Raw genomic sequence first — 25,508 nt, forward strand, 5'->3', positions numbered from 1 at the left:
CACAGGAGGACACAGAGGAGGGTCCCGGCCCCCACGGTCGCGTTGCCGGCAGTTCTCCAAGGGCTTGGGCGTTTTCCAGAGGTAGGAGATGGAGGGGACTGATTTCTTCAGCGCCCCACTAACCACGCCACCCCACCCATGGGACACATCCCAAGAGAGAGAGAGAGACGCCCCATACACTCGCTCCCCTCCCCCATGCGCTGTGCCCCAGCCCGGGCCCGGGGGAATAGGCGGCAGCCCACCCACAGGGTGGGGGGCGCAGCTGAAAGGGGTTGTCGGGGAGGGCGGCCCCTGCCTGGGGTCAAAGGGCGGGCGACCCGCGCGTGCGCAATCGGCGGCGGCGGCGGGGGCGGCCACGAGCTGGGGGTGGGCCAGGCGAGGAGAGGAAGGGGGCTGGAAGGTCTCCACCTTGGCGAGTCCAGCCGTGGAGGCGCATCTTGTGTGAGTGTGAGTGAGTGAGTGTGAGTGTGAGTGTGTGTGTGTGTGTGTGTGTGTGTATAGAGAGACAGCCCCCCACCCCGGCCCGCCGCTCCCTGCCCGCCCCGCCCCGCCCCGCCTGTCACCCCCGTCCCTCGGAGCCCGCCGGACCCGGCCGGTGAACTCAACAGGCCCGCCCGGTGCGGGTCAGCGCCGGCGCGGGGCCTGGGGCGGGAGGAGGCGGCGGGGAAGCGCAGAGAGGCTCGGCTTCTTGAGCGGGGCAGGGGCGCCCTCCGCCGTCTAGGGCCACACCACCCTGAACGCGCCCGATCTCGTCTGGTCTCGGAAGCTAAGCAGGGTCGGGCCTGGTTAGTACTTGGATGGGAGACCGCCCGGGAATACCGGGTGCGGTAGGCTTCTTTTTTTTTTTTTTTTTTTTTTGCCTCTTGTTCTGTCCCCTCTCTGGGAGCGAGGCGGCGGCCCGGGGCGGGGGTCACCCCCACCCTCAGCGCCCGCCGCGGTGCCTGGCGCCCCAGCCCGCACCGTGGGGCCTCCTCTTGTCCCAAGCCGCGACACCGCCGTCACGCGGCAGCATGCGTGGCTTCTGGACTGTCAGGTCTCAGACCAAAGGTCTGCTCCGTGGGAACCGACACGCTGGAGGAAACCTTGAGAGTCTGAGAGGGGAGGGAGTTCCAGAAGAAGGCCAGGATGTCATTTTGAGGGAGTATGTGACCAGAACTCGTCCCGTTGCTTTTGGGGTTCTATGGGCTACACGTAGGAATCTTTGGTGGTGGCACCTGATGTTGGGGGATCCGGAGTCACACCCAGACCTGCCCCACAGGCCTCCTTTTACTTTTCTCTTCGGATTCATTATGTTTAAAAAGTGTCTCTTATCTCTATGATTGCATTTTCTTTTCTCTCTCTTTTCAAGCAGATGATGGGAGTCCAAGTATTAAGGTGACATGTGTTGCCCGTGCCCCCCTCCCCCCTGTGTTCTTATTCATTAACCTCTGATGTTGTTCCAGCGTATTGTGGGGGTACCAATGTTAAGGTCGGGTACGTTGCCCTCTCCCAGCCTCCCCCCTCGGGTCAGAGCCTCAAGTGCGCCCATCCCCCAGTCGGTGCGCACCCACCCCATTCCTAATGGAGGTGTATGCCCATCCCCTCCCCCCACCCGCCCGACACCCACCCGATGAAGGTGATTCCTCTGTGTCCACTTGGGTGTCCGTCGGTTCGTACCCATTTGCTGGTGAGCGCGAGCACGTGGTGCTCGTGTGTCCATTCTTGGGCTACCTGGCTTACTGGAACGGGTTCCAGCTCTGGCCAGGAGAACCACGAGAGGTGCCCTCTCACCGCTGCTCCTCCTAGCTGAATAGCACTCCGTGGTGTCCACGCGCCACATTTCATTTACGCACTCGTGGGTCGATGGGCACTCGGGTCGCTTCCAGGTCTTTGCGATTGTGACTTGTGCCCTGACTCTAACCCTAACCCTTACCCAGCCCCGTCTCCTCCTCGGCCCCTGCCTGACTGACTCCTTCCCGCCCGGCCTGTCACCTGTCACCGTCCTCTGCCCCTGCCTGACACGCTCCTCCCCGCCCGGGCCGTCACCGTCCTCGGCCCCTGCCTGACGGGGCTCCTCCGTCGCCTGGGCCTTCCAAGGGCTTGGTGTGGACGCTGGTTCCAGGACGCCCTCCCAGGAACCCGGTAGCAGGGCGGCCGCAGCGTCTCGCGCCACCCAACCGTCCGCCGGCCGGCGGCCGTCGCTAAGTGGCCTGCGGGGGACGTGCCCCCACTGTGGGGCGGGCGCCCAGCCTGGTGTCTTCTCTGAGGCCCCGTGGCTGCTTTTCCCCCCCCCGCAAGGGGAGAGCCGCGGAGGTGGGGACCGCCTCCTCGTGGGGACGTACACCCAGCTCTCCACGTCGGATTCCGGGGCTCTCTGTCCTGCCAGAAGGCCCAGCTGGCCTGCGGGTCCTTAGAGTGGCAAAAACATCCGAAAACTGAGATTGAGGGTCCGGTGGTTGTCTGCACTTTTGTGCTGGGCACCCCAGGGAGGCCCGGGGGCTGGCTGGACAACGCGGTCTGCTGGGCGGGGGGGGTTTGGAGGAGCAACTGATGCCCTTTGCACTTTGGGTAGCAAGTGTCTGAGGTGTCTCTGAGCCCTGCGCCATGTCGGGGGTGGGGGTGGGAGGTCGGGGGGGGGGTGGAGGAGCAGGAGGAGGAGGAGGTGGGAAGGGCCGTGGCCTGCAGTCGTGTTCCCGGGGTGGCTTCTTCCACAGGCTGCTTGGCCTGGGCTCCCTGCACCTGGGCCTTTGGAGGACTGGCCCTGTGCTTGCCAACGCTTCCCCTGCAGGGACCCAGAGCTGGGAGGTTGCATCTCTCAGCCCTGGGTCGGGCAGAGCCCCAGCGGGCCATGCCCACAACCTCTCTCAGCACGGGTCCCCCAGAAGGCTCCTTTGGGACCAGGATTCTCTTGCGGGTGACTCTTTAAGGTCTGGCCCCTGGATGGAGGGGCACCAGGAGTAGAGGAGCAGGAAGGGGAAGGGGTGGCCGTGCGAGGGGACACTTTCAGGCCAAGTCCCAGCTTCAGCCTGATCCTCCTGGGAACCCCGGGGTGTACGTCACACCTCCTGGTTGTCCCGCTCTGAGACAAGGAGCCGGGCTTCGCATTCCCCCAGCAGCCAGTCGTGGGCTGAGGACACCTGGGGCGTTGGGAACTCCCTGGCTTCTCCTTGGCTTAACATCTGGAGCTGCTTGTGAATCGTGCCGCCACACACACCCGAGTGCAGGTGTCTTCTGCACAGACTGCGGGCCTCGCTCTTCTGAATGCCGCTAGCTCGCCACCCACCCACGGGTGAACCTGGTCAGGGTACTTTCTCTCGGGGGCAGACTCTGATCCTGGCGGGCTACCGGTGTCTCTGTTTGCTCGTTTCTTTCTTCCATTTCGGGAAAGGCTTCCTTACTGGGTGTGGAAATCTCCTATGCCTTTCCTCGCCTATTCTGTCAGCTTTAAAATTCTCTTTCAGTTGCCACCCTCACAGATGGATTAGGAAACTCTTTCCGGTGCACTCATTAGTGAAATGACCTCAATGAAGCTGGAATCCAATATCTAATCGCCGATTTTTAGCGAGTCCACACGCCAGGGGGGTCGGGGTCCAATGCAGCCCCGGCCAGGCCCAGGCCCCTTGGAATGGGCCACAGGAGGACACAGAGGAGGGTCCCGGCCCCCACGGTCGCGTTGCCGGCAGTTCTCCAAGGGCTTGGGCGTTTTCCAGAGGTAGGAGATGGAGGGGACTGATTTCTTCAGCGCCCCACTAACCACGCCACCCCACCCATGGGACACATCCCAAGAGAGAGAGAGAGACGCCCCATACACTCGCTCCCCTCCCCCATGCGCTGTGCCCCAGCCCGGGCCCGGGGGAATAGGCGGCAGCCCACCCACAGGGTGGGGGGCGCAGCTGAAAGGGGTTGTCGGGGAGGGCGGCCCCTGCCTGGGGTCAAAGGGCGGGCGACCCGCGCGTGCGCAATCGGCGGCGGCGGCGGGGGCGGCCACGAGCTGGGGGTGGGCCAGGCGAGGAGAGGAAGGGGGCTGGAAGGTCTCCACCTTGGCGAGTCCAGCCGTGGAGGCGCATCTTGTGTGAGTGTGAGTGAGTGAGTGTGAGTGTGAGTGTGTGTGTGTGTGTGTGTGTGTGTATAGAGAGACAGCCCCCCACCCCGGCCCGCCGCTCCCTGCCCGCCCCGCCCCGCCCCGCCTGTCACCCCCGTCCCTCGGAGCCCGCCGGACCCGCCCGCCCGGTGCGGGTCAGCGCCGGCGCGGGGCCTGGGGCGGGAGGAGGCGGCGGGGAAGCGCAGAGAGGCTCGGCTTCTTGAGCGGGGCAGGGGCGCCCTCCGCCGTCTAGGGCCACACCACCCTGAACGCGCCCGATCTCGTCTGGTCTCGGAAGCTAAGCAGGGTCGGGCCTGGTTAGTACTTGGATGGGAGACCGCCTGGGAATACCGGGTGCCGTAGGCTTCTTTTTTTTTTTTTTTTTTTTTGCCTCTTGTTCTGTCCCCTCTCTGGGAGCGAGGCGGCGGCCCGGGGCGGGGGTCACCCCCACCCTCAGCGCCCGCCGCGGTGCCTGGCGCCCCAGCCCGCACCGTGGGGCCTCCTCTTGTCCCAAGCCGCGACACCGCCGTCACGCGGCAGCATGCGTGGCTTCTGGACTGTCAGGTCTCAGACCAAAGGTCTGCTCCGTGGGAACCGACACGCTGGAGGAAACCTTGAGAGTCTGAGAGGGGAGGGAGTTCCAGAAGAAGGCCAGGATGTCATTTTGAGGGAGTATGTGACCAGAACTCGTCCCGTTGCTTTTGGGGTTCTATGGGCTACACGTAGGAATCTTTGGTGGTGGCACCTGATGTTGGGGGATCCGGAGTCACACCCAGACCTGCCCCACAGGCCTCCTTTTACTTTTCTCTTCGGATTCATTATGTTTAAAAAGTGTCTCTTATCTCTATGATTGCATTTTCTTTTCTCTCTCTTTTCAAGCAGATGATGGGAGTCCAAGTATTAAGGTGACATGTGTTGCCCGTGCCCCCCTCCCCCCTGTGTTCTTATTCATTAACCTCTGATGTTGTTCCAGCGTATTGTGGGGGTACCAATGTTAAGGTCGGGTACGTTGCCCTCTCCCAGCCTCCCCCCTCGGGTCAGAGCCTCAAGTGCGCCCATCCCCCAGTCGGTGCGCACCCACCCCATTCCTAATGGAGGTGTATGCCCATCCCCTCCCCCCACCCGCCCGACACCCACCCGATGAAGGTGATTCCTCTGTGTCCACTTGGGTGTCCGTCGGTTCGTACCCATTTGCTGGTGAGCGCGAGCACGTGGTGCTCGTGTGTCCATTCTTGGGCTACCTGGCTTACTGGAACGGGTTCCAGCTCTGGCCAGGAGAACCACGAGAGGTGCCCTCTCACCGCTGCTCCTCCTAGCTGAATAGCACTCCGTGGTGTCCACGCGCCACATTTCATTTACGCACTCGTGGGTCGATGGGCACTCGGGTCGCTTCCAGGTCTTTGCGATTGTGACTTGTGCCCTGACTCTAACCCTAACCCTTACCCAGCCCCGTCTCCTCCTCGGCCCCTGCCTGACTGACTCCTTCCCGCCCGGCCTGTCACCTGTCACCGTCCTCTGCCCCTGCCTGACACGCTCCTCCCCGCCCGGGCCGTCACCGTCCTCGGCCCCTGCCTGACGGGGCTCCTCCGTTGCCTGGGCCTTCCAAGGGCTTGGTGTGGACGCTGGTTCCAGGACGCCCTCCCAGGAACCCGGTAGCAGGGCGGCCGCAGCGTCTCGCGCCACCCAACCGTCCGCCGGCCGGCGGCCGTCGCTAAGTGGCCTGCGGGGGACGTGCCCCCACTGTGGGGCGGGCGCCCAGCCTGGTGTCTTCTCTGAGGCCCCGTGGCTGCTTTTCCCCCCCCCGCAAGGGGAGAGCCGCGGAGGTGGGGACCGCCTCCTCGTGGGGACGTACACCCAGCTCTCCACGTCGGATTCCGGGGCTCTCTGTCCTGCCAGAAGGCCCAGCTGGCCTGCGGGTCCTTAGAGTGGCAAAAACATCCGAAAACTGAGATTGAGGGTCCGGTGGTTGTCTGCACTTTTGTGCTGGGCACCCCAGGGAGGCCCGGGGGCTGGCTGGACAACGCGGTCTGCTGGGCGGGGGGGGGGGTTTGGAGGAGCAACTGATGCCCTTTGCACTTTGGGTAGCAAGTGTCTGAGGTGTCTCTGAGCCCTGCGCCATGTCGGGGGTGGGGGTGGGAGGTCGGGGGGGGGGGTGGAGGAGCAGGAGGAGGAGGAGGAGGAGGAGGTGGGAAGGGCCGTGGCCTGCAGTCGTGTTCCCGGGGTGGCTTCTTCCACAGGCTGCTTGGCCTGGGCTCCCTGCACCTGGGCCTTTGGAGGACTGGCCCTGTGCTTGCCAACGCTTCCCCTGCAGGGACCCAGAGCTGGGAGGTTGCATCTCTCAGCCCTGGGTCGGGCAGAGCCCCAGCGGGCCATGCCCACAACCTCTCTCAGCACGGGTCCCCCAGAAGGCTCCTTTGGGACCAGGATTCTCTTGCGGGTGACTCTTTAAGGTCTGGCCCCTGGATGGAGGGGCACCAGGAGTAGAGGAGCAGGAAGGGGAAGGGGGTGGCCGTGCGAGGGGACACTTTGAGGCCAAGTCCCAGCTTCAGCCTGATCCTCCTGGGAACCCCGGGGTGTACGTCACACCTCCTGGTTGTCCCGCTCTGAGACAAGGAGCCGGGCTTCGCATTCCCCCAGCAGCCAGTCGTGGGCTGAGGACACCTGGGGCGTTGGGAACTCCCTGGCTTCTCCTTGGCTTAACATCTGGAGCTGCTTGTGAATCGTGCCGCCACACACACCCGAGTGCAGGTGTCTTCTGCACAGACTGCGGGCCTCGCTCTTCTGAATGCCGCTAGCTCGCCACCCACCCACGGGTGAACCTGGTCAGGGTACTTTCTCTCGGGGGCAGACTCTGATCCTGGCGGGCTACCGGTGTCTCTGTTTGCTCGTTTCTTTCTTCCATTTCGGGAAAGGCTTCCTTACTGGGTGTGGAAATCTCCTATGCCTTTCCTCGCCTATTCTGTCAGCTTTAAAATTCTCTTTCAGTTGCCACCCTCACAGATGGATTAGGAAACTCTTTCCGGTGCACTCATTAGTGAAATGACCTCAATGAAGCTGGAATCCAATATCTAATCGCCGATTTTTAGCGAGTCCACACGCCAGGGTGGTCGGGGTCCAATGCAGCCCCGGCCAGGCCCAGGCCCCTTGGACTGGGCCACAGGAGGACACAGAGGAGGGTCCCGGCCCCCACGGTCGCGTTGCCGGCAGTTCTCCAAGGGCTTGGGCGTTTTCCAGAGGTAGGAGATGGAGGGTACTGATTTCTTCAGCGCCCCACTAACCACGCCACCCCACCCATGGGACACATCCCAAGAGAGAGAGAGAGACGCCCCATACACTCGCTCCCCTCCCCCATGCGCTGTGCCCCAGCCCGGGCCCGGGGGAATAGGCGGCAGCCCACCCACAGGGTGGGGGGCGCAGCTGAAAGGGGTTGTCGGGGAGGGCGGCCCCTGCCTGGGGTCAAAGGGCGGGCGACCCGCGCGTGCGCAATCGGCGGCGGCGGCGGGGGCGGCCACGAGCTGGGGGTGGGCCAGGCGAGGAGAGGAAGGGGGCTGGAAGGTCTCCACCTTGGCGAGTCCAGCCGTGGAGGCGCATCTTGTGTGAGTGTGAGTGAGTGAGTGTGAGTGTGAGTGTGTGTGTGTGTGTGTGTGTATAGAGAGACAGCCCCCCACCCCGGCCCGCCGCTCCCTGCCCGCCCCGCCCCGCCCCGCCTGTCACCCCCGTCCCTCGGAGCCCGCCGGACCCGGCCGGTGAACTCAACAGGCCCGCCCGGTGCGGGTCAGCGCCGGCGCGGGGCCTGGGGCGGGAGGAGGCGGCGGGGAAGCGCAGAGAGGCTCGGCTTCTTGAGCGGGGCAGGGGCGCCCTCCGCCGTCTAGGGCCACACCACCCTGAACGCGCCCGATCTCGTCTGGTCTCGGAAGCTAAGCAGGGTCGGGCCTGGTTAGTACTTGGATGGGAGACCGCCTGGGAATACCGGGTGCCTTAGGCTTCTTTTTTTTTTTTTTTTTTTTTTGCCTCTTGTTCTGTCCCCTCTCTGGGAGCGAGGCGGCGGCCCGGGGCGGGGGTCACCCCCACCCTCAGCGCCCGCCGCGGTGCCTGGCGCCCCAGCCCGCACCGTGGGGCCTCCTCTTGTCCCAAGCCGCGACACCGCCGTCACGCGGCAGCATGCGTGGCTTCTGGACTGTCAGGTCTCAGACCAAAGGTCTGCTCCGTGGGAACCGACACGCTGGAGGAAACCTTGAGAGTCTGAGAGGGGAGGGAGTTCCAGAAGAAGGCCAGGATGTCATTTTGAGGGAGTATGTGACCAGAACTCGTCCCGTTGCTTTTGGGGTTCTATGGGCTACACGTAGGAATCTTTGGTGGTGGCACCTGATGTTGGGGGATCCGGAGTCACACCCAGACCTGCCCCACAGGCCTCCTTTTACTTTTCTCTTCGGATTCATTATGTTTAAAAAGTGTCTCTTATCTCTATGATTGCATTTTCTTTTCTCTCTCTTTTCAAGCAGATGATGGGAGTCCAAGTATTAAGGTGACATGTGTTGCCCGTGCCCCCCTCCCCCCTGTGTTCTTATTCATTAACCTCTGATGTTGTTCCAGCGTATTGTGGGGGTACCAATGTTAAGGTCGGGTACGTTGCCCTCTCCCAGCCTCCCCCCTCGGGTCAGAGCCTCAAGTGCGCCCATCCCCCAGTCGGTGCGCACCCACCCCATTCCTAATGGAGGTGTATGCCCATCCCCTCCCCCCACCCGCCCGACACCCACCCGATGAAGGTGATTCCTCTGTGTCCACTTGGGTGTCCGTCGGTTCGTACCCATTTGCTGGTGAGCGCGAGCACGTGGTGCTCGTGTGTCCATTCTTGGGCTACCTGGCTTACTGGAACGGGTTCCAGCTCTGGCCAGGAGAACCACGAGAGGTGCCCTCTCACCGCTGCTCCTCCTAGCTGAATAGCACTCCGTGGTGTCCACGCGCCACATTTCATTTACGCACTCGTGGGTCGATGGGCACTCGGGTCGCTTCCAGGTCTTTGCGATTGTGACTTGTGCCCTGACTCTAACCCTAACCCTTACCCAGCCCCGTCTCCTCCTCGGCCCCTGCCTGACTGACTCCTTCCCGCCCGGCCTGTCACCTGTCACCGTCCTCTGCCCCTGCCTGACACGCTCCTCCCCGCCCGGGCCGTCACCGTCCTCGGCCCCTGCCTGACGGGGCTCCTCCGTCGCCTGGGCCTTCCAAGGGCTTGGTGTGGACGCTGGTTCCAGGACGCCCTCCCAGGAACCCGGTAGCAGGGCGGCCGCAGCGTCTCGCGCCACCCAACCGTCCGCCGGCCGGCGGCCGTCGCTAAGTGGCCTGCGGGGGACGTGCCCCCACTGTGGGGCGGGCGCCCAGCCTGGTGTCTTCTCTGAGGCCCCGTGGCTGCTTTTCCCCCCCCCGCAAGGGGAGAGCCGCGGAGGTGGGGACCGCCTCCTCGTGGGGACGTACACCCAGCTCTCCACGTCGGATTCCGGGGCTCTCTGTCCTGCCAGAAGGCCCAGCTGGCCTGCGGGTCCTTAGAGTGGCAAAAACATCCGAAAACTGAGATTGAGGGTCCGGTGGTTGTCTGCACTTTTGTGCTGGGCACCCCAGGGAGGCCCGGGGGCTGGCTGGACAACGCGGTCTGCTGGGCGGGGGGGGGGGTTTGGAGGAGCAACTGATGCCCTTTGCACTTTGGGTAGCAAGTGTCTGAGGTGTCTCTGAGCCCTGCGCCATGTCGGGGGTGGGGGTGGGAGGTCGGGGAAGGGGTGGAGGAGCAGGAGGAGGAGGAGGAGGAGGAGGTGGGAAGGGCCGTGGCCTGCAGTCGTGTTCCCGGGGTGGCTTCTTCCACAGGCTGCTTGGCCTGGGCTCCCTGCACCTGGGCCTTTGGAGGACTGGCCCTGTGCTTGCCCACGCTTCCCCTGCAGGGACCCAGAGCTGGGAGGTTGCATCTCTCAGCCCTGGGTCGGGCAGAGCCCCAGCGGGCCATGCCCACAACCTCTCTCAGCACGGGTCCCCCAGAAGGCTCCTTTGGGACCAGGATTCTCTTGCGGGTGACTCTTTAAGGTCTGGCCCCTGGATGGAGGGGCACCAGGAGTAGAGGAGCAGGAAGGGGAAGGGGGTGGCCGTGCGAGGGGACACTTTGAGGCCAAGTCCCAGCTTCAGCCTGATCCTCCTGGGAACCCCGGGGTGTACGTCACACCTCCTGGTTGTCCCGCTCTGAGACAAGGAGCCGGGCTTCGCATTCCCCCAGCAGCCAGTCGTGGGCTGAGGACACCTGGGGCGTTGGGAACTCCCTGGCTTCTCCTTGGCTTAACATCTGGAGCTGCTTGTGAATCGTGCCGCCACACACACCCGAGTGCAGGTGTCTTCTGCACAGACTGCGGGCCTCGCTCTTCTGAATGCCGCTAGCTCGCCACCCACCCACGGGTGAACCTGGTCAGGGTACTTTCTCTCGGGGGCAGACTCTGATCCTGGCGGGCTACCGGTGTCTCTGTTTGCTCGTTTCTTTCTTCCATTTCGGGAAAGGCTTCCTTACTGGGTGTGGAAATCTCCTATGCCTTTCCTCGCCTATTCTGTCAGCTTTAAAATTCTCTTTCAGTTGCCACCCTCACAGATGGATTAGGAAACTCTTTCCGGTGCACTCATTAGTGAAATGACCTCAATGAAGCTGGAATCCAATATCTAATCGCCGATTTTTAGCGAGTCCACACGCCAGGGTGGTCGGGGTCCAATGCAGCCCCGGCCAGGCCCAGGCCCCTTGGACTGGGCCACAGGAGGACACAGAGGAGGGTCCCGGCCCCCACGGTCGCGTTGCCGGCAGTTCTCCAAGGGCTTGGGCGTTTTCCAGAGGTAGGAGATGGAGGGGACTGATTTCTTCAGCGCCCCACTAACCACGCCACCCCACCCATGGGACACATCCCAAGAGAGAGAGAGAGACGCCCCATACACTCGCTCCCCTCCCCCATGCGCTGTGCCCCAGCCCGGGCCCGGGGGAATAGGCGGCAGCCCACCCACAGGGTGGGGGGCGCAGCTGAAAGGGGTTGTCGGGGAGGGCGGCCCCTGCCTGGGGTCAAAGGGCGGGCGACCCGCGCGTGCGCAATCGGCGGCGGCGGCGGGGGCGGCCACGAGCTGGGGGTGGGCCAGGCGAGGAGAGGAAGGGGGCTGGAAGGTCTCCACCTTGGCGAGTCCAGCCGTGGAGGCGCATCTTGTGTGAGTGTGAGTGAGTGAGTGTGAGTGTGAGTGTGTGTGTGTGTGTGTGTGTGTGTATAGAGAGACAGCCCCCTACCCCGGCCCGCCGCTCCCTGCCCGCCCCGCCCCGCCCCGCCTGTCACCCCCGTCCCTCGGAGCCCGCCGGACCCGGCCGGTGAACTCAACAGGCCCGCCCGGTGCGGGTCAGCGCCGGCGCGGGGCCTGGGGCGGGAGGAGGCGGCGGGGAAGCGCAGAGAGGCTCGGCTTCTTGAGCGGGGCAGGGGCGCCCTCCGCCGTCTAGGGCCACACCACCCTGAACGCGCCCGATCTCGTCTGGTCTCGGAAGCTAAGCAGGGTCGGGCCTGGTTAGTACTTGGATGGGAGACCGCCTGGGAATACCGGGTGCCGTAGGCTTCTTTTTTTTTTTTTTTTTTTTTGCCTCTTGTTCTGTCCCCTCTCTGGGAGCGAGGCGGCGGCCCGGGGCGGGGGTCACCCCCACCCTCAGCGCCCGCCGCGGTGCCTGGCGCCCCAGCCCGCACCGTGGGGCCTCCTCTTGTCCCAAGCCGCGACACCGCCGTCACGCGGCAGCATGCGTGGCTTCTGGACTGTCAGGTCTCAGACCAAAGGTCTGCTCCGTGGGAACCGACACGCTGGAGGAAACCTTGAGAGTCTGAGAGGGGAGGGAGTTCCAGAAGAAGGCCAGGATGTCATTTTGAGGGAGTATGTGACCAGAACTCGTCCCGTTGCTTTTGGGGTTCTATGGGCTACACGTAGGAATCTTTGGTGGTGGCACCTGATGTTGGGGGATCCGGAGTCACACCCAGACCTGCCCCACAGGCCTCCTTTTACTTTTCTCTTCGGATTCATTATGTTTAAAAAGTGTCTCTTATCTCTATGATTGCATTTTCTTTTCTCTCTCTTTTCAAGCAGATGATGGGAGTCCAAGTATTAAGGTGACATGTGTTGCCCGTGCCCCCCTCCCCCCTGTGTTCTTATTCATTAACCTCTGATGTTGTTCCAGCGTATTGTGGGGGTACCAATGTTAAGGTCGGGTACGTTGCCCTCTCCCAGCCTCCCCCCTCGGGTCAGAGCCTCAAGTGCGCCCATCCCCCAGTCGGTGCGCACCCACCCCATTCCTAATGGAGGTGTATGCCCATCCCCTCCCCCCACCCGCCCGACACCCACCCGATGAAGGTGATTCCTCTGTGTCCACTTGGGTGTCCGTCGGTTCGTACCCATTTGCTGGTGAGCGCGAGCACGTGGTGCTCGTGTGTCCATTCTTGGGCTACCTGGCTTACTGGAACGGGTTCCAGCTCTGGCCAGGAGAACCACGAGAGGTGCCCTCTCACCGCTGCTCCTCCTAGCTGAATAGCACTCCGTGGTGTCCACGCGCCACATTTCATTTACGCACTCGTGGGTCGATGGGCACTCGGGTCGCTTCCAGGTCTTTGCGATTGTGACTTGTGCCCTGACTCTAACCCTAACCCTTACCCAGCCCCGTCTCCTCCTCGGCCCCTGCCTGACTGACTCCTTCCCGCCCGGCCTGTCACCTGTCACCGTCCTCTGCCCCTGCCTGACACGCTCCTCCTCGCCCGGGCCGTCACCGTCCTCGGCCCCTGCCTGACGGGGCTCCTCCGTCGCCTGGGCCTTCCAAGGGCTTGGTGTGGACGCTGGTTCCAGGACGCCCTCCCAGGAACCCGGTAGCAGGGCGGCCGCAGCGTCTCGCGCCACCCAACCGTCCGCCGGCCGGCGGCCGTCGCTAAGTGGCCTGCGGGGGACGTGCCCCCACTGTGGGGCGGGCGCCCAGCCTGGTGTCTTCTCTGAGGCCCCGTGGCTGCTTTTCCCCCCCCCGCAAGGGGAGAGCCGCGGAGGTGGGGACCGCCTCCTCGTGGGGACGTACACCCAGCTCTCCACGTCGGATTCCGGGGCTCTCTGTCCTGCCAGAAGGCCCAGCTGGCCTGCGGGTCCTTAGAGTGGCAAAAACATCCGAAAGCTGAGATTGAGGGTCCGGTGGTTGTCTGCACTTTTGTGCTGGGCACCCCAGGGAGGCCCGGGGGCTGGCTGGACAACGCGGTCTGCTGGGCGGGGGGGGGGGTTTGGAGGAGCAACTGATGCCCTTTGCACTTTGGGTAGCAAGTGTCTGAGGTGTCTCTGAGCCCTGCGCCATGTCGGGGGTGGGGGTGGGAGGTCGGGGGGGGGTGGAGGAGCAGGAGGAGGAGGAGGAGGAGGAGGTGGGAAGGGCCGTGGCCTGCAGTCGTGTTCCCGGGGTGGCTTCTTCCACAGGCTGCTTGGCCTGGGCTCCCTGCACCTGGGCCTTTGGAGGACTGGCCCTGTGCTTGCCAACGCTTCCCCTGCAGGGACCCAGAGCTGGGAGGTTGCATCTCTCAGCCCTGGGTCGGGCAGAGCCCCAGCGGGCCATGCCCACAACCTCTCTCAGCACGGGTCCCCCAGAAGGCTCCTTTGGGACCAGGATTCTCTTGCGGGTGACTCTTTAAGGTCTGGCCCCTGGATGGAGGGGCACCAGGAGTAGAGGAGCAGGAAGGGGAAGGGGTGGCCGTGCGAGGGGACACTTTCAGGCCAAGTCCCAGCTTCAGCCTGATCCTCCTGGGAACCCCGGGGTGTACGTCACACCTCCTGGTTGTCCCGCTCTCAGACAAGGAGCCGGGCTTCGCATTCCCCCAGCAGCCAGTCGTGGGCTGAGGACACCTGGGGCGTTGGGAACTCCCTGGCTTCTCCTTGGCTTAACATCTGGAGCTGCTTGTGAATCGTGCCGCCACACACACCCGAGTGCAGGTGTCTTCTGCACAGACTGCGGGCCTCGCTCTTCTGAATGCCGCTAGCTCGCCACCCACCCACGGGTGAACCTGGTCAGGGTACTTTCTCTCGGGGGCAGACTCTGATCCTGGCGGGCTACCGGTGTCTCTGTTTGCTCGTTTCTTTCTTCCATTTCGGGAAAGGCTTCCTTACTGGGTGTGGAAATCTCCTATGCCTTTCCTCGCCTATTCTGTCAGCTTTAAAATTCTCTTTCAGTTGCCACCCTCACAGATGGATTAGGAAACTCTTTCCGGTGCACTCATTAGTGAAATGACCTCAATGAAGCTGGAATCCAATATCTAATCGCCGATTTTTAGCGAGTCCACACGCCAGGGGGGTCGGGGTCCAATGCAGCCCCGGCCAGGCCCAGGCCCCTTGGAATGGGCCACAGGAGGACACAGAGGAGGGTCCCGGCCCCCACGGTCGCGTTGCCGGCAGTTCTCCAAGGGCTTGGGCGTTTTCCAGAGGTAGGAGATGGAGGGGACTGATTTCTTCAGCGCCCCACTAACCACGCCACCCCACCCATGGGACACATCCCAAGAGAGAGAGAGAGACGCCCCATACACTCGCTCCCCTCCCACATGCGCTGTGCCCCAGCCCGGGCCCGGGGGAATAGGCGGCAGCCCACCCACAGGGTGGGGGGCGCAGCTGAAAGGGGTTGTCGGGGAGGGCGGCCCCTGCCTGGGGTCAAAGGGCGGGCGACCCGCGCGTGCGCAATCGGCGGCGGCGGCGGGGGCGGCCACGAGCTGGGGGTGGGCCAGGCGAGGAGAGGAAGGGGGCTGGAAGGTCTCCACCTTGGCGAGTCCAGCCGTGGAGGCGCATCTTGTGTGAGTGTGAGTGAGTGAGTGTGAGTGTGAGTGTGTGTGTGTGTGTGTGTGTGTGTATAGAGAGACAGCCCCCCACCCCGGCCCGCCGCTCCCTGCCCGCCCCGCCCCGCCCCGCCTGTCACCCCCGTCCCTCGGAGCCCGCCGGACCCGGCCGGTGAACTCAACAGGCCCGCCCGGTGCGGGTCAGCGCCGGCGCGGGGCCTGGGGCGGGAGGAGGCGGCGGGGAAGCGCAGAGAGGCTCGGCTTCTTGAGCGGGGCAGGGGCGCCCTCCGCCGTCTAGGGCCACACCACCCTGAACGCGCCCGATCTCGTCTGGTCTCGGAAGCTAAGCAGGGTCGGGCCTGGTTAGTACTTGGATGGGAGACCGCCTGGGAATACCGGGTGCCGTAGGCTTCTTTTTTTTTTTTTTTTTTTTTGCCTCTTGTTCTGTCCCCTCTCTGGGAGCGAGGCGGCGGCCCGGGGCGGGGGTCACCCCCACCCTCAGCGCCCGCCGCGGTGCCTGGCGCCCCAGCCCGCACCGTGGGGCCTCCTCTTGTCCCAAGCCGCGACACCGCCGTCACGCGGCAGCATGCGTGGCTTCTGGACTGTCAGGTCTCAGACCAAAGGTCTGCTCCGTGGGAACCGACACGCTGGAGGAAACCTTGAGAGTCTGAGAGGGGAGGGAGTTCCAGAAGAAGGCCAGGATGTCATTTTGAGGGAGTATGTGACCAGAACTCGTCCCGTTGCTTTTGGGGTTCTATGGGCTACACGTAGGAATCTTTGGTGGTGGCACCTGATGTTGGGGGATCCGGAGTCACACCCAGACCTGCCCCACAGGCCTCCTTTTACTTTTCTCTTCGGATTCATTATGTTTAAAAAGTGTCTCTTATCTCTATGATTGCATTTTCTTTTCTCTCTCTTTTCAAGCAGATGATGGGAGTCCAAGTATTAAGGTGACATGTGTTGCCCGTGCCCCCCTCCCCCCTGTGTTCTTATTCATTAACCTCTGATGTTGTTCCAGCGTATTGTGGGGGTACCAATGTTAAGGTCGGGTACGTTGCCCTCTCCCAGCCTCCCCCCTCGGGTCAGAGCCTCAAGTGCGCCCATCCCCCAGTCGGTGCGCACCCACCCCATTCCTAATGGAGGTGTATGCCCATCCCCTCCCCCCACCCGCCCGACACCCACCCGATGAAGGTGATTCCTCTGTGTCCACTTGGGTGTCCGTCGGTTCGTACCCATTTGCTGGTGAGCGCGAGCACGTGGTGCTCGTGTGTCCATTCTTGGGCTACCTGGCTTACTGGAACGGGTTCCAGCTCTGGCCAGGAGAACCACGAGAGGTGCCCTCTCACCGCTGCTCCTCCTAGCTGAATAGCACTCCGTGGTGTCCACGCGCCACATTTCATTTACGCACTCGTGGGTCGATGGGCACTCGGGTCGCTTCCAGGTCTTTGCGATTGTGACTTGTGCCCTGACTCTAACCCTAACCCTTACCCAGCCCCGTCTCCTCCTCGGCCCCTGCCTGACTGACTCCTTCCCGCCCGGCCTGTCACCTGTCACCGTCCTCTGCCCCTGCCTGACACGCTCCTCCCCGCCCGGGCCGTCACCGTCCTCGGCCCCTGCCTGACGGGGCTCCTCCGTCGCCTGGGCCTTCCAAGGGCTTGGTGTGGACGCTGGTTCCAGGACGCCCTCCCAGGAACCCGGTAGCAGGGCGGCCGCAGCGTCTCGCGCCACCCAACCGTCCGCCGGCCGGCGGCCGTCGCTAAGTGGCCTGCGGGGGACGTGCCCCCACTGTGGGGCGGGCGCCCAGCCTGGTGTCTTCTCTGAGGCCCCGTGGCTGCTTTTCCCCCCCCCGCAAGGGGAGAGCCGCGGAGGTGGGGACCGCCTCCTCGTGGGGACGTACACCCAGCTCTCCACGTCGGATTCCGGGGCTCTCTGTCCTGCCAGAAGGCCCAGCTGGCCTGCGGGTCCTTAGAGTGGCAAAAACATCCGAAAACTGAGATTGAGGGTCTGGTGGTTGTCTGCACTTTTGTGCTGGGCACCCCAGGGAGGCCCGGGGGCTGGCTGGACAACGCGGTCTGCTGGGCGGGGGGGGGGGTTTGGAGGAGCAACTGATGCCCTTTGCACTTTGGGTAGCAAGTGTCTGAGGTGTCTCTGAGCCCTGCGCCATGTCGGGGGTGGGGGTGGGAGGTCGGGGGGGGGGTGGAGGAGCAGGAGGAGGAGGAGGAGGAGGAGGTGGGAAGGGCCGTGGCCTGCAGTCGTGTTCCAGGGGTGGCTTCTTCCACAGGCTGCTTGGCCTGGGCTCCCTGCACCTGGGCCTTTGGAGGACTGGCCCTGTGCTTGCCAACGCTTCCCCGCAGGGACCCAGAGCTGGGAGGTTGCATCTCTCAGCCCTGGGTCGGGCAGAGCCCCAGCGGGCCATGCCCACAACCTCTCTCAGCACGGGTCCCCCAGAAGGCTCCTTTGGGACCAGGATTCTCTTGCGGGTGACTCTTTAAGGTCTGGCCCCTGGATGGAGGGGCACCAGGAGTAGAGGAGCAGGAAGGGGAAGGGGGTGGCCGTGCGAGGGGACACTTTGAGGCCAAGTCCCAGCTTCAGCCTGATCCTCCTGGGAACCCCGGGGTGTACGTCACACCTCCTGGTTGTCCCGCTCTGAGACAAGGAGCCGGGCTTCGCATTCCCCCAGCAGCCAGTCGTGGGCTGAGGACACCTGGGGCGTTGGGAACTCCCTGGCTTCTCCTTGGCTTAACATCTGGAGCTGCTTGTGAATCGTGCCGCCACACACACCCGAGTGCAGGTGTCTTCTGCACAGACTGCGGGCCTCGCTCTTCTGAATGCCGCTAGCTCGCCACCCACCCACGGGTGAACCTGGTCAGGGTACTTTCTCTCGGGGGCAGACTCTGATCCTGGCGGGCTACCGGTGTCTCTGTTTGCTCGTTTCTTTCTTCCATTTCGGGAAAGGCTTCCTTACTGGGTGTGGAAATCTCCTATGCCTTTCCTCGCCTATTCTGTCAGCTTTAAAATTCTCTTTCAGTTGCCACCCTCACAGATGGATTAGGAAACTCTTTCCGGTGCACTCATTAGTGAAATGACCTCAATGAAGCTGGAATCCAATATCTAATCGCCGATTTTTAGCGAGTCCACACGCCAGGGTGGTCGGGGTCCAATGCAGCCCCGGCCAGGCCCAGGCCCCTTGGACTGGGCCACAGGAGGACACAGAGGAGGGTCCCGGCCCCCACGGTCGCGTTGCCGGCAGTTCTCCAAGGGCTTGGGCGTTTTCCAGAGGTAGGAGATGGAGGGGACTGATTTCTTCAGCGCCCCACTAACCACGCCACCCCACCCATGGGACACATCCCAAGAGAGAGAGAGAGACGCCCCATACACTCGCTCCCCTCCCCCATGCGCTGTGCCCCAGCCCGGGCCCGGGGGAATAGGCGGCAGCCCACCCACAGGGTGGGGGGCGCAGCTGAAAGGGGTTGTCGGGGAGGGCGGCCCCTGCCTGGGGTCAAAGGGCGGGCGACCCGCGCGTGCGCAATCGGCGGCGGCGGCGGGGGCGGCCACGAGCTGGGGGTGGGCCAGGCGAGGAGAGGAAGGGGGCTGGAAGGTCTCCACCTTGGCGAGTCCAGCCGTGGAGGCGCATCTTGTGTGAGTGTGAGTGAGTGAGTGTGAGTGTGAGTGTGTGTGTGTGTGTGTGTGTGTGTGTGTATAGAGAGACAGCCCCCCACCCCGGCCCGCCGCTCCCTGCCCGCCCCGCCCCGCCCCGCCTGTCACCCCCGTCCCTCGGAGCCCGCCGGACCCGGCCGGTGAACTCAACAGGCCCGCCCGGTGCGGGTCAGCGCCGGCGCGGGGCCTGGGGCGGGAGGAGGCGGCGGGGAAGCGCAGAGAGGCTCGGCTTCTTGAGCGGGGCAGGGGCGCCCTCCGCCGTCTAGGGCCACACCACCCTGAACGCGCCCGATCTCGTCTGGTCTCGGAAGCTAAGCAGGGTCGGGCCTGGTTAGTACTTGGATGGGAGACCGCCTGGGAATACCGGGTGCCGTAGGCTTCTTTTTTTTTTTTTTTTTTTTTGCCTCTTGTTCTGTCCCCTCTCTGGGAGCGAGGCGGCGGCCCGGGGCGGGGGTCACCCCCACCCTCAGCGCCCGCCGCGGTGCCTGGCGCCCCAGCCCGCACCGTGGGGCCTCCTCTTGTCCCAAGCCACGACACCGCCGTCACGCGGCAGCATGCGTGGCTTCTGGACTGTCAGGTCTCAGACCAAAGGTCTGCTCCGTGGGAACCGACACGCTGGAGGAAACCTTGAGAGTCTGAGAGGGGAGGGAGTTCCAGAAGAAGGCCAGGATGTCATTTTGAGGGAGTATGTGACCAGAACTCGTCCCGTTGCTTTTGGGGTTCTATGGGCTACACGTAGGAATCTTTGGTGGTGGCACCTGATGTTGGGGGATCCGGAGTCACACCCAGACCTGCCCCACAGGCCTCCTTTTACTTTTCTCTTCGGATTCATTATGTTTAAAAAGTGTCTCTTATCTCTATGATTGCATTTTCTTTTCTCTCTCTTTTCAAGCAGATGATGGGAGTCCAAGTATTAAGGTGACATGTGTTGCCCGTGCCCCCCTCCCCCCTGTGTTCTTATTCATTAACCTCTGATGTTGTTCCAGCGTATTGTGGGGGTACCAATGTTAAGGTCGGGTACGTTGCCCTCTCCCAGCCTCCCCCCTCGGGTCAGAGCCTCAAGTGCGCCCATCCCCCAGTCGGTGCGCACCCACCCCATTCCTAATGGAGGTGTATGCCCATCCCCTCCCCCCACCCGCCCGACACCCACCCGATGAAGGTGATTCCTCTGTGTCCACTTGGGTGTCCGTCGGTTCGTACCCATTTGCTGGTGAGCGCGAGCACGTGGTGCTCGTGTGTCCATTCTTGGGCTACCTGGCTTACTGGAACGGGTTCCAGCTCTGGCCAGGAGAACCACGAGAGGTGCCCTCTCACCGCTGCTCCTCCTAGCTGAATAGCACTCCGTGGTGTCCACGCGCCACATTTCATTTACGCACTCGTGGGTCGATGGGCACTCGGGTCGCTTCCAGGTCTTTGCGATTGTGACTTGTGCCCTGACTCTAACCCTAACCCTTACCCAGCCCCGTCTCCTCCTCGGCCCCTGCCTGACTGACTCCTTCCCGCCCGGCCTGTCACCTGTCACCGTCCTCTACCCCTGCCTGACACGCTCCTCCCCGCCCGGGCCGTCACCGTCCTCGGCCCCTGCCTGACGGGGCTCCTCCGTCGCCTGGGCCTTCCAAGGGCTTGGTGTGGACGCTGGTTCCAGGACGCCCTCCCAGGAACCCGGTAGCAGGGCGGCCGCAGCGTCTCGCGCCACCCAACCGTCCGCCGGCCGGCGGCCGTCGCTAAGTGGCCTGCGGGGGACGTGCTCCCACTGTGGGGCAGGCGCCCAGCCTGGTGTCTTCTCTGAGGCCCCGTGGCTGCTTTTCCCCCCCCGCAAGGGGAGAGCCGCGGAGGTGGGGACCGCCTCCTCGTGGGGACGTACACCCAGCTCTCCACGTCGGATTCCGGGGCTCTCTGTCCTGCCAGAAGGCCCAGCTGGCCTGCGCGTCCTTAGAGTGGCAAAAACATCCGAAAACTGAGATTGAGGGTCTGGTGGTTGTCTGCACTTTTGTGCTGGGCACCCCAGGGAGGCCCGGGGGCTGGCTGGACAACGCGGTCTGCTGGGCGGGGGGGGGGGTTTGGAGGAGCAACTGATGCCCTTTGCACTTTGGGTAGCAAGTGTCTGAGGTGTCTCTGAGCCCTGCGCCATGTCGGGGGTGGGGGTGGGAGGTCGGGGGGGGGGGTGGAGGAGCAGGAGGAGGAGGAGGAGGAGGAGGTGGGAAGGGCCGTGGCCTGCAGTCGTGTTCCAGGGGTGGCTTCTTCCACAGGCTGCTTGGCCTGGGCTCCCTGCACCTGGGCCTTTGGAGGACTGGCCCTGTGCTTGCCAACGCTTCCCCTGCAGGGACCCAGAGCTGGGAGGTTGCATCTCTCAGCCCTGGGTCGGGCAGAGCCCCAGCGGGCCATGCCCACAACCTCTCTCAGCACGGGTCCCCCAGAAGGCTCCTTTGGGACCAGGATTCTCTTGCGGGTGACTCTTTAAGGTCTGGCCCCTGGATGGAGGGGCACCAGGAGTAGAGGAGCAGGAAGGGGAAGGGGGTGGCCGTGCGAGGGGACACTTTGAGGCCAAGTCCCAGCTTCAGCCTGATCCTCCTGGGAACCCCGGGGTGTACGTCACACCTCCTGGTTGTCCCGCTCTGAGACAAGGAGCCGGGCTTCGCATTCCCCCAGCAGCCAGTCGTGGGCTGAGGACACCTGGGGCGTTGGGAACTCCCTGGCTTCTCCTTGGCTTAACATCTGGAGCTGCTTGTGAATCGTGCCGCCACACACACCCGAGTGCAGGTGTCTTCTGCACAGACTGCGGGCCTCGCTCTTCTGAATGCCGCTAGCTCGCCACCCACCCACGGGTGAACCTGGTCAGGGTACTTTCTCTCGGGGGCAGACTCTGATCCTGGCGGGCTACCGGTGTCTCTGTTTGCTCGTTTCTTTCTTCCATTTCGGGAAAGGCTTCCTTACTGGGTGTGGAAATCTCCTATGCCTTTCCTCGCCTATTCTGTCAGCTTTAAAATTCTCTTTCAGTTGCCACCCTCACAGATGGATTAGGAAACTCTTTCCGGTGCACTCATTAGTGAAATGACCTCAATGAAGCTGGAATCCAATATCTAATCGCCGATTTTTAGCGAGTCCACACGCCAGGGTGGTCGGGGTCCAATGCAGCCCCGGCCAGGCCCAGGCCCCTTGGACTGGGCCACAGGAGGACACAGAGGAGGGTCCCGGCCCCCACGGTCGCGTTGCCGGCAGTTCTCCAAGGGCTTGGGCGTTTTCCAGAGGTAGGAGATGGAGGGGACTGATTTCTTCAGCGCCCCACTAACCACGCCACCCCACCCATGGGACACATCCCAAGAGAGAGAGAGAGACGCCCCATACACTCGCTCCCCTCCCCCATGCGCTGTGCCCCAGCCCGGGCCCGGGGGAATAGGCGGCAGCCCACCCACAGGGTGGGGGGCGCAGCTGAAAGGGGTTGTCGGGGAGGGCGGCCCCTGCCTGGGGTCAAAGGGCGGGCGACCCGCGCGTGCGCAATCGGCGGCGGCGGCGGGGGCGGCCACGAGCTGGGGGTGGGCCAGGCGAGGAGAGGAAGGGGGCTGGAAGGTCTCCACCTTGGCGAGTCCAGCCGTGGAGGCGCATCTTGTGTGAGTGTGAGTGAGTGAGTGTGTGTGTGTGTGTGTGTGTGTGTGTGTGTGTATAGAGAGACAGCCCCCCACCCCGGCCCGCCGCTCCCTGCCCGCCCCGCCCCGCCCCGCCTGTCACCCCCGTCCCTCGGAGCCCGCCGGACCCGGCCGGTGAACTCAACAGGCCCGCCCGGTGCGGGTCAGCGCCGGCGCGGGGCCTGGGGCGGGAGGAGGCGGCGGGGAAGCGCAGAGAGGCTCGGCTTCTTGAGCGGGGCAGGGGCGCCCTCCGCCGTCTAGGGCCACACCACCCTGAACGCGCCCGATCTCGTCTGGTCTCGGAAGCTAAGCAGGGTCGGGCCTGGTTAGTACTTGGATGGGAGACCGCCTGGGAATACCGGGTGCCGTAGGCTTCTTTTTTTTTTTTTTTTTTTGCCTCTTGTTCTGTCCCCTCTCTGGGAGCGAGGCGGCGGCCCGGGGCGGGGGTCACCCCCACCCTCAGCGCCCGCCGCGGTGCCTGGCGCCCCAGCCCGCACCGTGGGGCCTCCTCTTGTCCCAAGCCACGACACCGCCGTCACGCGGCAGCATGCGTGGCTTCTGGACTGTCAGGTCTCAGACCAAAGGTCTGCTCCGTGGGAACCGACACGCTGGAGGAAACCTTGAGAGTCTGAGAGGGGAGGGAGTTCCAGAAGAAGGCCAGGATGTCATTTTGAGGGAGTATGTGACCAGAACTCGTCCCGTTGCTTTTGGGGTTCTATGGGCTACACGTAGGAATCTTTGGTGGTGGCACCTGATGTTGGGGGATCCGGAGTCACACCCAGACCTGCCCCACAGGCCTCCTTTTACTTTTCTCTTCGGATTCATTATGTTTAAAAAGTGTCTCTTATCTCTATGATTGCATTTTCTTTTCTCTCTCTTTTCAAGCAGATGATGGGAGTCCAAGTATTAAGGTGACATGTGTTGCCCGTGCCCCCCTCCCCCCTGTGTTCTTATTCATTAACCTCTGATGTTGTTCCAGCGTATTGTGGGGGTACCAATGTTAAGGTCGGGTACGTTGCCCTCTCCCAGCCTCCCCCCTCGGGTCAGAGCCTCAAGTGCGCCCATCCCCCAGTCGGTGCGCACCCACCCCATTCCTAATGGAGGTGTATGCCCATCCCCTCCCCCCACCCGCCCGACACCCACCCGATGAAGGTGATTCCTCTGTGTCCACTTGGGTGTCCGTCGGTTCGTACCCATTTGCTGGTGAGCGCGAGCACGTGGTGCTCGTGTGTCCATTCTTGGGCTACCTGGCTTACTGGAACGGGTTCCAGCTCTGGCCAGGAGAACCACGAGAGGTGCCCTCTCACCGCTGCTCCTCCTAGCTGAATAGCACTCCGTGGTGTCCACGCGCCACATTTCATTTACGCACTCGTGGGTCGATGGGCACTCGGGTCGCTTCCAGGTCTTTGCGATTGTGACTTGTGCCCTGACTCTAACCCTAACCCTTACCCAGCCCCGTCTCCTCCTCGGCCCCTGCCTGACTGACTCCTTCCCGCCCGGCCTGTCACCTGTCACCGTCCTCTGCCCCTGCCTGACACGCTCCTCCCCGCCCGGGCCGTCACCGTCCTCGGCCCCTGCCTGACGGGGCTCCTCCGTCGCCTGGGCCTTCCAAGGGCTTGGTGTGGACGCTGGTTCCAGGACGCCCTCCCAGGAACCCGGTAGCAGGGCGGCCGCAGTGTCTCGCGCCACCCAACCGTCCGCCGGCCGGCGGCCGTCGCTAAGTGGCCTGCGGGGGACGTGCCCCCACTGTGGGGCGGGCGCCCAGCCTGGTGTCTTCTCTGAGGCCCCGTGGCTGCTTTTCCCCCCCCCGCAAGGGGAGAGCCGCGGAGGTGGGGACCGCCTCCTCGTGGGGACGTACACCCAGCTCTCCACGTCGGATTCCGGGGCTCTCTGTCCTGCCAGAAGGCCCAGCTGGCCTGCGGGTCCTTAGAGTGGCAAAAACATCCGAAAACTGAGATTGAGGGTCCGGTGGTTGTCTGCACTTTTGTGCTGGGCACCCCAGGGAGGCCCGGGGGCTGGCTGGACAACGCGGTCTGCTGGGCGGGGGGGGGGTTTGGAGGAGCAACTGATGCCCTTTGCACTTTGGGTAGCAAGTGTCTGAGGTGTCTCTGAGCCCTGCGCCATGTCGGGGGTGGGGGTGGGAGGTCGGGGGGGGGTGGAGGAGCAGGAGGAGGAGGAGGAGGAGGAGGTGGGAAGGGCCGTGGCCTGCAGTCGTGTTCCAGGGGTGGCTTCTTCCACAGGCTGCTTGGCCTGGGCTCCCTGCACCTGGGCCTTTGGAGGACTGGCCCTGTGCTTGCCAACGCTTCCCCTGCAGGGACCCAGAGCTGGGAGGTTGCATCTCTCAGCCCTGGGTCGGGCAGAGCCCCAGCGGGCCATGCCCACAACCTCTCTCAGCACGGGTCCCCCAGAAGGCTCCTTTGGGACCAGGATTCTCTTGCGGGTGACTCTTTAAGGTCTGGCCCCTGGATGGAGGGGCACCAGGAGTAGAGGAGCAGGAAGGGGAAGGGGGTGGCCGTGCGAGGGGACACTTTGAGGCCAAGTCCCAGCTTCAGCCTGATCCTCCTGGGAACCCCGGGGTGTACGTCACACCTCCTGGTTGTCCCGCTCTGAGACAAGGAGCCGGGCTTCGCATTCCCCCAGCAGCCAGTCGTGGGCTGAGGACACCTGGGGCGTTGGGAACTCCCTGGCTTCTCCTTGGCTTAACATCTGGAGCTGCTTGTGAATCGTGCCGCCACACACCCGAGTGCAGGTGTCTTCTGCACAGACTGCGGGCCTCGCTCTTCTGAATGCCGCTAGCTCGCCACCCACCCACGGGTGAACCTGGTCAGGGTACTTTCTCTCGGGGGCAGACTCTGATCCTGGCGGGCTACCGGTGTCTCTGTTTGCTCGTTTCTTTCTTCCATTTCGGGAAAGGCTTCCTTACTGGGTGTGGAAATCTCCTATGCCTTTCCTCGCCTATTCTGTCAGCTTTAAAATTCTCTTTCAGTTGCCACCCTCACAGATGGATTAGGAAACTCTTTCCGGTGCACTCATTAGTGAAATGACCTCAATGAAGCTGGAATCCAATATCTAATCGCCGATTTTTAGCGAGTCCACACGCCAGGGGGGTCGGGGTCCAATGCAGCCCCGGCCAGGCCCAGGCCCCTTGGACTGGGCCACAGGAGGACACAGAGGAGGGTCCCGGCCCCCACGGTCGCGTTGCCGGCAGTTCTCCAAGGGCTTGGGCGTTTTCCAGAGGTAGGAGATGGAGGGGACTGATTTCTTCAGCGCCCCACTAACCACGCCACCCCACCCATGGGACACATCCCAAGAGAGAGAGAGAGACGCCCCATACACTCGCTCCCCTCCCCC

At 63.7% G+C, this 25,508-nt stretch overlaps 7 non-coding genes across 7 annotated transcripts; all 7 read left to right on the forward strand.

Annotated features, from left to right (window-relative positions):
• Positions 1–715: 715 nt before the first annotated feature.
• LOC142874431 (5S ribosomal RNA) lies at positions 716–834 on the forward strand. The gene has a single exon (XR_012922248.1). It is a non-coding gene; the product is annotated as a 5S ribosomal RNA (ribosomal RNA).
• Positions 835–4,307: 3,473 nt separating this feature from the next.
• On the forward strand, positions 4,308–4,426 carry LOC142874771 (5S ribosomal RNA). Its single transcript, XR_012922400.1, has one exon. It is a non-coding gene; the product is annotated as a 5S ribosomal RNA (ribosomal RNA).
• Positions 4,427–7,926: 3,500 nt separating this feature from the next.
• On the forward strand, positions 7,927–8,045 carry LOC142874418 (5S ribosomal RNA). The gene has a single exon (XR_012922235.1). It is a non-coding gene; the product is annotated as a 5S ribosomal RNA (ribosomal RNA).
• Positions 8,046–11,549: 3,504 nt separating this feature from the next.
• On the forward strand, positions 11,550–11,668 carry LOC142874389 (5S ribosomal RNA). The gene has a single exon (XR_012922207.1). It is a non-coding gene; the product is annotated as a 5S ribosomal RNA (ribosomal RNA).
• A 3,501-nt stretch (positions 11,669–15,169) lies between these two features.
• Positions 15,170–15,288, forward strand: LOC142874390 (5S ribosomal RNA). Its single transcript, XR_012922208.1, has one exon. It is a non-coding gene; the product is annotated as a 5S ribosomal RNA (ribosomal RNA).
• Positions 15,289–18,794: 3,506 nt separating this feature from the next.
• Positions 18,795–18,913, forward strand: LOC142874391 (5S ribosomal RNA). Its single transcript, XR_012922209.1, has one exon. It is a non-coding gene; the product is annotated as a 5S ribosomal RNA (ribosomal RNA).
• Positions 18,914–22,412: 3,499 nt separating this feature from the next.
• Positions 22,413–22,531, forward strand: LOC142874392 (5S ribosomal RNA). The gene has a single exon (XR_012922210.1). It is a non-coding gene; the product is annotated as a 5S ribosomal RNA (ribosomal RNA).
• Positions 22,532–25,508: the final 2,977 nt, after the last annotated feature.

This window comes from Microcebus murinus, chromosome 12 (assembly GCF_040939455.1).
Source record: "Microcebus murinus isolate Inina chromosome 12, M.murinus_Inina_mat1.0, whole genome shotgun sequence".
Classification (NCBI taxonomy): Eukaryota; Metazoa; Chordata; class Mammalia; order Primates; family Cheirogaleidae; genus Microcebus; species Microcebus murinus.